The 9,878-nt window shown below is 50.8% G+C and overlaps 1 pseudogene; it reads right to left on the bottom strand.

Moving 5' to 3' along the window:
• LOC135538283 (tyrosine-protein phosphatase non-receptor type 9-like) overlaps positions 1-9,878 on the bottom strand; it is a 32,068-nt pseudogene that overhangs the window by 20,042 nt on the left and 2,148 nt on the right.

Here is a 9,878-nt window from a genome sequence, read left to right as displayed (position 1 = left end):
CCAGAGCCCTATTCCTTATATAGTGGTAATACTATAGACCAGGGCCCTATTCCCTATATAGTGAACTACTAGTGACCAGAGCCCTATTCCCTATATAGTGGTAATACTATAGACCAGGGCCCTATTCCCTATATAGTGAACTACTAGTGACCAGAGCCCTATTCCCTATATAGTGAACTACTAGTGACCAGAGCCCTATACCCTATATAGTGCACTACTAGTAACCAGAGTCCTATTCCCTATCTAGTGAACTACTAGTGACCAGAGCCCTATTCCCTATATAGTGCACTACTAGTGACCAGAGTCCTATTCCCTATCTAGTGAACTACTAGTGACCAGAGCCCTATTCCCTATATAGTGCACTACTAGTAACCAGAGTCCTATTCCCTATCTAGTGAACTACTAGTGACCAGAGCCCTATTCCCTATATAGTGCACTACTAGTAACCAGAGTCCTATTCCCTATCTAGTGAACTACTAGTGACCAGAGCCCTATTCCCTATATAGTGAACTACTAGTGACCAGAGCCCTATTCCCTATATAGTGAACTACTAGTGACCAGAGCCCTATTGCCTATCTAGTGAACTACTAGTGACCAGAGCCCTATTCCCTATATAGTACACTACTATAGACCAGAGCCCTATTCCCTATCTAGTGAACTACTAGTGACCAGAGCCCTATTCCCTATCTAGTAAACAACTAGTGACCAGAGTAATGTACTATATACGGTATGATGCATCGGGGATATTGACTGGGTTCTGGTAACACGGGCCCATTGACTGGGTTCTGGTAACACGGGCCCATTGACTGGGTTCTGGTAACACGGGCCCATTGACCGGGTTCTGGTAACACGGGCCCATTGACCGGGTTCTGGTAACACGGGCCCATTGACCGGGTTCTGGTAACACGGGCCCATTGACCCGGTTCTGGTAACATGGCCCATTGACCCGGTTCTGGTAACACGGCCCATTGACCCGGTTCTGGTAACACGGCCCATTGACTGGGTTCTGGTAACACGGCCCATTGACCCGGTTCTGGTAACACGGCCCAATGACCCGGTTCTGGTAACACGGCCCATTGACCCGGTTCTGGTAACACGGCCCAATGACCCGGTTCTGGTAACACGGCCCATTGACCGGGTTCTGGTAACACGGCCCATTGACCGGGTTCTGGTAACACGGCCCATTGACTGGGTTCTGGTAACACTGCCTATTGACCCGGTTCTGGTAACACGGCCCATTGACCCGGTTCTGGTAACACGGCCCATTGACTGGGTTCTGGTAACACTGCCTATTGACCCGGGTTCTGGTAACACGGCCCATTGACTGGGTTCTGGTAACACGGCCCATTGACCCGGTTCTGGTAACACGGCCCATTGACTGGGTTCTGGTAACACGGCCCATTGACTGGGTTCTGGTAACACGGCCCATTGACCCGGTTCTGGTAACACGGCCCATTGACTGGGTTCTGGTAACACTGCCTATTGACCCGGGTTCTGGTAACACGGCCCATTGACTGGGTTCTGGTAACACGGCCCATTGACCCGGGTTCTGGTAACACGGCCCATTGACCGGGTTCTGGTAACACTGCCTATTGACCCGGGTTCTGGTAACACGGCCCATTGACTGGGTTCTGGTAACACTGCCCATTGACTGGGTTCTGGTAACACGGCCCATTGACCGGGTTCTGGTAACACTGCCTATTGACCCGGGTTCTGGTAACACGGCCCATTGACTGGGTTCTGGTAACACGGCCCATTGACCCGGGTTCTGGTAACACGGCCCATTGACCCGGGTTCTGGTAACACGGCCCATTGACTGGGTTCTGGTAACGGGGCCCATTGACTGGGTTCTGGTAACACTGTTTTTAGCCTCATTATTGTTATTTAATTTTATACTATTTAATATTTTTTAATGTACATTTTCTTACTTTATCTCTGCATTGTTGGGACAGGGAGTCGTTTGACACAGGGAGTCGTTTGACACAGGGAGTCGTTTGACACAGGGAGTCGTTTGACACAGGGAGTCGTTTGACACAGGGAGTCGTTTGACACAGGGAGTCATTTGACACAGGGAGTCATTTGACACAGGGAGTCATTTGACACAGGGAGTCATTTGACACAGGGAGTCATTTGACACAGGGAGTCATTTGACACAGGGAGTCATTTGACACAGGGAGTCATTTGGGACACAGGCGGTGTGTTACCTTGAGGAGGTCGAGGATCTTGACACAGAGCTCATAGTCAAAGTTCCCATAGCTGGAGTTGGTCATGTCATAGATGAATATTAAACCATCTCTCTGGGTGTCAACACTGGAGAGAGGAAGGGAGGGAGAGGGGAAGGGAGGGAGAGAAGAAGGGAGGGAGAGAAGAAGGGAGGGAGAGAGGAAGGGAGGGAGAGAGGAGGTGAGTTCTCTGTTATGTACATTAAAGGATTGAGAGGTGAATGAGAGAGAGAGAGAGAGAATAGGACTAATTAATGAGAGAGAGAGAGAGAGAGAGAATAGGACTAATTAATGAGAGAGAGAGAGAGAGAGAGAGAGAGAATAGGACTAATTAATGAGAGAGAGAGAGAGAGAGAGAGAATAGGACTAATTAATGAGAGAGAGAGAGAGAGAGAATAGGACTAATTAATGAGAGAGAGAGAGAGAGAATAGGACTAATTAATGAGAGAGAGAGAGAGAATAGGACTAATTAATGAGAGAGAGAGAGAGAGAATAGGACTAATTAATGAGAGAGAGAGAGAGAATAGGACTAATTAATGAGAGAGAGAGAGAGAATAGGACTAATTAATGAGAGAGAGAGAGAGAATAGGACTAATTGATGAGAGAGAGAGAGAGAGAGAGAGAGAGAGAGAATAGGACTAATTAATGAGAGAGAGAGAGAGAGAGAGAATAGGACTAATTAATGAGAGAGAGAGAGAGAGAGAGAGAGAATAGGACTAATTAATGAGAGAGAGAGAATAGGACTAATTAATGAGAGAGAGAGAGAGAGAGAATAGGACTAATTAATGAGAGAGAGAGAGAGAGAATAGGACTAATTAATGAGAGAGAGAGTGAGAATAGGACTAATTAATGAGAGAGAGAGAGAGAATAGGACTAATTAATGAGAGAGAGAGAGAGAATAGGACTAATTAATGAGAGAGAGAGAGAGAATAGGACTAATTAATGAGAGAGAGAGAGAGAATAGGACTAATTAATGAGAGAGAGAGAGAATAGGACTAATTAATGAGAGAGGGAGAGAGAATAGGACTAATTAATGAGAGAGAGAGAGAGAGAGAGAGAGAATAGGACTAATTAATGAGAGAGGGAGAGAGAATAGGACTAATTAATGAGCGAGAGAGAGAGAGAGAGAGAATAGGACTAATTAAGGAGAGAGAGAGAATAGGACAAATTAATGAGAGAGAGAGAATAGGACTAATTAAGGAGAGTGAGAGAGAATACCTCTTACCTCTCGATGGCTTTGTCCAGCTGAAAGATGATGGCCTGCAGCACAGCCCTATGGGTAGTGACGTCAGAGCGGTGGAGACGAGCGGTGAACAGAGCCAGAGCAGCACCCTTTGCATCACGACCAGGCTGAAACACAGAGAGCTTTACCGTAAACACAGCATTCTAGCAAACCTTTACTGAGTCCTCATGACCTTTACTGTAAACACAACAGAACGCATTTTCTATCTCTTTTCTCACATCCTCCCTCTTCACTTCAGTCTTTCTATCCCTCCCTCCCTCCCCTTCTCGGTCTAATTGGTGAGGGTTTGTTCAAACAGCCCCATTCATCATCAGACAAACCCTCAGAGGGAAAGAAGAGGAAAGAGAGAAGAAGGAGTCAGACGGGAGGGCGAGAGGGCCTGCTGCCTGTCAGCTCACTCTTCTCTTTTTCCTCCTTCCTCTGCTCATAGACGGCAGCTTTTCCAGGGAGAGAGAGAGAGGGAGGGTAGAGAGAGAGAGGGAGAGAGAGAGAGACAGAGGTACGGGCGACCAGCTCCCCTCCCAGTCAGGTACGGGCATGAAGAGATGAAGAGGGAGACCGACACGGGTGGTGATGAAGAGGGAGACCGACCCGGCACATGCTCAGATCAAACACACCTCTGGAATGCCTAATCATTTTAAAGATGGGTCAGAGAACCAGGTGTTTTAATGCCGTAATCGGGGCGGCAGGGTAGCCTAGTGGTTAGAGCATTGGACTAGTAACCGGAAGGTTGTAAGTTCAAACCCCCGAGCTGACAAGGTACAAATCTGTCGTTCTGCCCCTGAACAGGCAGTTAACCCACTGTTCCTAGGCCATCATTGAAAATAAGAATTTGTTCTTAATGAACCTAGTTAAATAAATGTTTAAAAATCTGTTTAATTTCAAATTATTACTGTGCATGTAAACGTATTCAAAAATAACATTTTTTTTGTTTCTCTAAAATCATTGTCACCGTGATTAATCATAAAAATCTGAATTAAAATAACAAAAATCTAAAAGTTAAAATTCAACGAAATGTGAGATCACCAGCCTCTATCATGTGACCACATTGATACGCCGTGATCTATTGGCAGGTAAAGAAATGAGCTCATGGAACACACAGCCTATTGGCCAATGCTGCAGTAGGCCCTTCCGTGGAACACACAGCCTATTGGCCAATGCTGCAGTAGGCCCTTCCATGGAACACACAGCCTATTGGCTAATGCTGCAGTAGGCCCTTCCATGGAACACACAGCCTATTGGCTAATGCTGCAGTAGGCCCTTCCATGGAACACACAGCCTATTGGCCAATGCTGCAGTAGGCCCTTCCATGGAACACACAGCCTATTGGCCAATGCTGCAGTAGGCCCTTCCATGGAACACACAGCCTATTGGCCAATGCTGCAGTAGGCCCTTCCATGGAACACACAGCCTATTGGCCAATGCTGCAGTAGGCCCTTCCATGGAACACACAGCCTATTGGCCAATGCTGCAGTAGGCCCTTACATGGAACACACAGCCTATTGGCCAATGCTGCAGTAGGCCCTTCCATGGAACACACAGCCTATTGGCCAATGCTGCAGTAGGCCCTTCCATGGAACACACAGCCTATTGGCCAATGCTGCAGTAGGCCCTTCCATGGAACACACAGCCTATTGGCCAATGCTGCAGTAGGCCCTTCCATGGAAAACACAGCCTATTGGCCAATGCTAGAGTAGGCCCTTCCGTGGAACACACAGCCTATTGGCCAATGCTGCAGTAGGCCCTTCTATTGCACTTTCACACCGAGGATCTCTGATTATCGAGGGGGGAAATTATTAGAAAGATTTTACAAAAAGCTTACTGTGAAGAACTATAGTTTTAATATATTATCATTCGCAATGGAGGTACAACATTAAAAAAAAGCACTTTCCTACATTTCCACACAGCAGGCCAGGAACTTCTATTCGTGTTCAGGCATGTGCACTCCCTCAACACGATCAGGGCAGAGAAACCAGACACATGCTCCCTCAACAGGATCAGGGCAGAGAAACCAGACACATGCCCCCTCAACATGATCAGGGCAGAGAAACCAGACATCTGCTCCCTCTCAACATGATCAGGGCAGAGAAACCAGACACATGCTCATTGCTCACATTTGACATCTCGTAAATGATAGTTATGAAATAAACCAAAAGTGTGGGATCACTCCAGTATCCCTGTCCCCTTCCCCCTATACATATCTACCTCTATCACTCCAGTTTCCCTGTCCCCTTCCCCCTATACATATCTACCTCCATCACTCCAGTATCCCTGTCCCCTTCCCCCTATACATATCTACCTCCATCACTCCAGTATCAATGTCCCCTTCCCCCTATACATATCTACCTCCATCACTCAGGTATCCCTGTCCCCTTACCCCTATACATATCTACCTCCATCACTCCAGTATCCCTGTCTCCTTCCCCCTATACATATCTACCTCCATCACTCCAGTATCCCTGTCTCCTTCCCCCTATAGATATCTACCTCCATCACTCAGGTATCCCTGTCCCCTTACCCCTATACATATCTACCTCCATCACTCCAGTATCCCTGTCTCCTTCCCCCTATACATATCTACCTCCATCACTCCAGTATCCCTGTCTCCTTCCCCCTATACATATCTACCTCCATCACTCCAGTATCCCTGTCTCCTTCCCCCTATACATATCTACCTCCATCACTCCAGTATCCCTGTCTCCTTCCCCTATAGATATCTACCTCCATCACTCAGGTATCCCTGTCCCCTTACCCCTATACATATCTACCTCCATCACTCCAGTATCCCTGTCTCCTTCCCCCTATACATATCTACCTCCATCACTCCAGTATCCCTGTCTCCTTCCCCCTATACATATCTACCTCCATCACTCCAGTATCCCTGTCTCCTTCCCCCTATAGATATCTACCTCCATCACTCAGGTATCCCTGTCTCCTTCCCCCTATACATATCTACCTCCATCACTCCAGTATCCCTGTCTCCTTCCCCCTATACATATCTACCTCCATCACTCCAGTATCCCTGTCTCCTTCCCCTATAGATATCTACCTCCATCACTCAGGTATCCCTGTCTCCTTCCCCCTATACATATCTACCTCCATCACTCCAGTATCCCTGTCTCCTTCCCCCTATACATATCTACCTCCATCACTCCAGTATCCCTGTCTCCTTCCCCCTATACATATCTACCTCCATCACTCCAGTATCCCTGTCTCCTTCCCCCTATACATATCTACCTCCATCACTCCCAAAGAATATGGATTCTGTAAATTTATCAAAATAGCCAGTAAACCAAATTCTTCCCTGGTCACGTTGTCCGGGCGCTACATTTTCCTAAAGAAAACCCTAACACGTACACACACACACACACACACACAAACACACACACAGGCCTCACCAGGACGGTGAACTTTCCGCTGAGCAGTTCAGAACGGAGAGGTTCCTCTTCTGGGTTAATGTTGAAGATGCCCTCCTTAATCCTCGTGTTCTGATTGGACGAATCGCAGACATACAGGTCAAGGGTCAACCATTAGCACATTCTGGCATAGGTGGGAATTTACAGTGTATGTCGGGGACTAGACACAAAAATGCCCTCTCTCTCTCTCACACACACACACACACTCTGTCACTCTCTCTCTGTCTCTCTGTCACACACACACACACTCTCTGTCACTCTCTCTCTGTCTCACACACACACACTCTCTGTCACTCTCACTCTCTGTCTCTCTCTCTGTCACTCTCTCACACACACACACACACACACAGCGTCTGGTCCCTCTCTGTACCTTGTATGCCTGGAAGAGGTCTATTGCTCGGGAGACATCAAACTTGCGCGCCATGAGGAATTTGACGGCGGTCGGCTGAGAGACCAGAGCTGCACTGTGGGGATGTTCCCTGCTACGCACCTCAGTCAGGAACTCCTCCACAGCCTGGGGACAGATGGGGGGTGGTGGGGGAGGGGGCGGTGGGGGAGGGGTGGTGGGGTTAGAGGGGACGGAGGGGAGGGGTGGTGGGGGAGGGGTGGTGGGGTTAGAGGGGACGGTGGGGGAGGGGTGGTGGGGGAGGGGTGGTGGGGGAGGGGTGGTGGGGGAGGGGTGGTGGGGTTAGAGGGGACGGTGGGGACAGGGGAGGGGTGGTGGGGTTAGAGGGGACGGTGGGGACGGAGGGGAGGGGTGGTGGGGTTAGAGGGGACGGTGGGGACAGGGGAGGGGTGGTGGGGTTAGAGGGGACGGTGGGGACGGAGGGGATGGACGGTGGGGAGGTTTACAGGGATGAGACGAGACCAGACGAGAGAGGGGAATATTGGGGGAGAAAGAGTGAGGGTGGGGTTGAGGTTGGAGAGAGAGAGAGAGGGAGAGGACAGAAGGCAGGGAGAGGACAGAGTGAGGGTGGGGTTGAGGTTGGAGAGAGAGAGAGGCAGGGAGAGGACAGTGTGAGGGTGGGGTTGAGGTTGAAGAGAGAGAGGGAGGGAGGGAGAGGACAGTGTGAGGGTGGGGTTGAGGTTGGAGAGAGAGAGGGAGGGAGGGAGAGGACAGTGTGAGGGTGGGGTTGAGGTTGGAGAGAGAGAGGCAGGGAGAGGACAGAGTGAGGGTGGGGTTGAGGTTGGAGAGAGAGAGGCAGGGAGAGGACAGAGTGAGGGTGGGGTTGAGGTTGGAGAGAGAGAGGGAGGTTGGGGACAGAGTGAGGGTGGGGTTGAGGTTGGAGAGACAGAGGCAGGGAAAGGACAGAGTGAGGGTGGGGTTGAGGTTGGAGAGAGAGAGGGAGGGAGGGAGAGGACAGTGTGAGGGTGGGGTTGAGGTTGGAGAGAGAGAGGCAGCGAGAGGACAGAGTGAGGGTGGGGTTGAGGTTGGAGAGTGAGAGGGAGGTTGGGGACAGAGTGAGGGTGGGGTTGAGGTTGGAGAGAGAGAGGGAGGGAGGGAGAGGACAGTGTGAGGGTGGGGTTGAGGTTGGAGAGAGAGAGGGAGGGAGGGAGAGGACAGTGTGAGGGTGGGGTTGAGGTTGGAGAGAGAGAGGCAGGGAGAGGACAGAGTGAGGGTGGGGTTGAGGTTGGAGAGAGAGAGAGGCAGGGAGAGGACAGAGTGAGGGTGGGGTTGAGGTGTGAGAGAGAGAGAGGCAGGGAGAGGACAGAGTGAGGGTGGGGTTGAGGTTGGAGAGAGAGAGAGGCAGGGAGAGGACAGAGTGAGGGTGGGGTTGAGGTTGGAGAGAGAGGCAGGGAGAGGACAGAGTGAGGGTGGGGTTGACGTTGGAGAGAGAGAGAGGCAGGGAGAGGACAGAGTGAGGGTGGGGTTGAGGTTGGAGAGAGAGAGGCAGGGAGAGGACAGAGTGAGGGTGGGGTTGAGGTTGGAGAGAGAGAGAGGCAGGGAGAGGACAGAGTGAGGGTGGGGTTGGGGTTGACGTTGGAGAGAGAGAGAGGGAGAGGACAGAAGGGAGGGAGGGGACAGAGTGAGGGTGGGGTTGAGGTTGGAGAGAGAGAGGGAGGGAGGGAGAGGACAGTGTGAGGGTGGGGTTAGGGTTGACGTTGGAGAGAGAGAGGCAGGGAGAGGACAGTGTGAGGGTGGGGTTGAGGTTGGAGAGAGAGGCAGGGAGAGGACAGAGTGAGGGTGGGGTTGAGGTTGACGTTGGGAGAGAGAGAGGCAGGGAGAGGACAGTGTGAGGGTGGGGTTGAGGTTGGAGAGAGAGAGGCAGGGAGAGGACAGAGTGAGGGTGGGGTTGAGGTTGGAGAGAGAGAGGCAGGGAGAGGACAGAGTGAGGGTGGGGTTGAGGTTGGAGAGAGAGAGAGGCAGGGAGAGGACAGAGTGAGGGTGGGGTTGAGGTTGGAGAGAGAGAGAGGCAGGGAGAGGACAGAGTGAGGGTGGGGTTGGGGTTGACGTTGGAGAGAGAGAGAGAGGGAGAGGACAGAAGGGAGGGAGGGGACAGAGTGAGGGTGGGGTTGAGGTTGGAGAGAGAGAGGGAGGGAGGGAGAGGACAGTGTGAGGGTGGGGTTAGGGTTGACGTTGGAGAGAGAGAGGCAGGGAGAGGACAGAGTGAGGGTGGGGTTGAAGAGAGAGAGGCAGGGAGAGGACAGAGTGAGGGTGGGGTTGGAGAGAGAGAGAGAGAGAGAGAGAGGCAGGGAGAGGACAGAGTGAGGGTGGGGTTGAAGAGAGAGAGGCAGGGAGAGGACAGAGTGAGGGTGGGGTTGGAGAGAGAGAGGCAGGGAGAGGACAGAGTGAGGGTGGGGTTGGAGAGAGAGAGAGAGAGAGAGGGAGGGAGAGGACAGAAGGGACAAGTGAGTGTGGGGTAGTTATAAAGGGGAGACTTCACATGGTTGATGATATTACTAGTTTAACTAGCTTGTCCTGCGTTGCATATAATCAATGCGGTGCCTGTTAATTTATCATTGAATCACAGCCTACTTTGCCAAACGGGTGATGAT

Source organism: Oncorhynchus masou, unplaced genomic scaffold (assembly GCF_036934945.1).
Source record: "Oncorhynchus masou masou isolate Uvic2021 unplaced genomic scaffold, UVic_Omas_1.1 unplaced_scaffold_936, whole genome shotgun sequence".
NCBI classification, from domain to species: domain Eukaryota; kingdom Metazoa; phylum Chordata; class Actinopteri; order Salmoniformes; family Salmonidae; genus Oncorhynchus; species Oncorhynchus masou.
The sequence above is the reverse complement of the archived record's forward strand: the minus strand, read 5'-3'. Positions and strand labels throughout refer to the sequence as shown.